Consider the following 1,686-nt stretch of genomic DNA (forward strand, 5'->3'; position numbering starts at 1 on the left):
CTTCCCCCAGTGGGTGGTCAATTCAGGGATACAGCATCCTAAGTATAAGGTGACGATGAAGGATTAAAAAAGGTTTACATAAACATATAGATGGTTTGCTCATGTGAATTGGAGAGTGAGAGAGAGATAGAAATAGAAGTATATTGCTGAGGAGCTTATCATTAACTATTTGAAACTGAAGAAAAGCAGTCACATCATGTAGTGATTCAAAATATTTGACAGACTAGACCAAGAAGGTCCGAACTCAGAGTAAGAAGACTTATGAGCAAAAAACAATACTTGTTATATCTCTACCTTTTTTTCAATATAAAAAAATGAATTTTTATTTCCATGAAAGTGGTGGAAAATTATACTATTTGGAATCTTTAGGGTTCATGTTGAGGACTATATGAATGCCAACTAATAAGGAGAAAAAGTGAGGCTCAGAAACCTGGAAGAAGTTTTGTACAAATTCTAGATTGAACAATCATAAATGTGTAAACATATTATTACAATGAAGCCTGTAATATTGTGATTTATTAATGATAAAATAGTAAAAATATTTTTTAGATTATTTAGAAGTCTACCATATAAATTGGTCATCAAAGTTCCTTATCTAAAATTAAAATGAAAAAGGATAAGCTTTTGTTCCCCCAGACTTTAAAACATATATCAAAATGGCTTCAGAAAGAGCCCTGGTCATCCTGTCCAAAGGAGCAGGTGTCATTCCTGTAGATGTCATGAGACCGGCTGGGATTAAGGTCACCACTGCAGGTCTGTCTGGAAAAGACCAAGTAAAATGCAGCCCTGATGTTGTCATTTGTCCTAATGCCAGTCTTGAAGATGCTTGAAAGCAGGGACCATATGATGTGGTGGTTCTACCAGGGGGAAATCTGGGTGCACAGTACTTATCTGAGTCTGCTTCTGTGAAGGAGATCCTAAAGGAGCAGCAGAATAGGAAGGGCCTCATAGCTGCCATTTGTGCAGGTTCTATGGCTCTTTTGGCTCATGAAATAGGTTTTGGAAGCAAAGTTACAACATAACAACTTGCAAAAGACAAATGATGAACTAGAGTCACCACAGCTACTCTGAGAGCTGTGTGAAGCAGGACGGCCTGATCCTCACCAGCTGCGGGCCCAGGACCAATTTTGAGTTTGCCCTCGCCATCATGGAGGCACTCAGTGTCAAGGAGGTGGCCGACCAGGTGAAGGTGCCCCTGGTTCTTAAGGATTGATGCCTGGCCCTCCGGAGGAGACCATACAGTTCCTGCTCACCAGAGCCCAGGTGGTTGTTTGGCACAGCAGAGGCAGCCTGCTGTGTGACGTGACCACCCCATGTTCCCAGCCTGTGCATCTGTGTCTGTAACATTTCTGAACCTTGTTTGCAGAATAAACAAGGCATTTGCAACACTAGAAAAAAAAGGATGATGAAGAATAGATGTCTATTTTGAAAATGTTTCTGAATCACATATCTTGTAAAACATACATATTCAATCCCATATGAAGAACCAAGCAGGTAGAAAGGAAACGGAATAAAAAGTTAATTCAAGACATAAACAATTAAAATTTCTACAGATTCCTTCTCATCTTTCCTTTTTTTTAATTGCAGTGATACATGATGAATTTTAGATCTTTTTGAACACATACTTCTCAAAAGGAGTGATCTCCTACAGCAAGTGTGTTCCAACTTTACCATTGTCAATTATAC

At 39.1% G+C, this 1,686-nt stretch overlaps 1 pseudogene across 1 annotated transcript; it reads left to right on the top strand.

The window, feature by feature from the left end:
• The first annotated feature begins 656 nt into the window (after positions 1-656).
• LOC306652365 (Parkinson disease protein 7-like) lies at positions 657-1,325 on the top strand (annotated as a pseudogene). Its single transcript has one exon. The product of its transcript is annotated as a Parkinson disease protein 7-like (transcript).
• The last annotated feature ends 361 nt before the right edge of the window (positions 1,326-1,686 follow it).

The sequence above is a fragment of the Sciurus vulgaris genome (assembly GCF_902686455.1).
Source record: "Sciurus vulgaris genome assembly, contig: HiC_scaffold_181_arrow_ctg1, whole genome shotgun sequence".
Classification (NCBI taxonomy): Eukaryota; Metazoa; Chordata; class Mammalia; order Rodentia; family Sciuridae; genus Sciurus; species Sciurus vulgaris.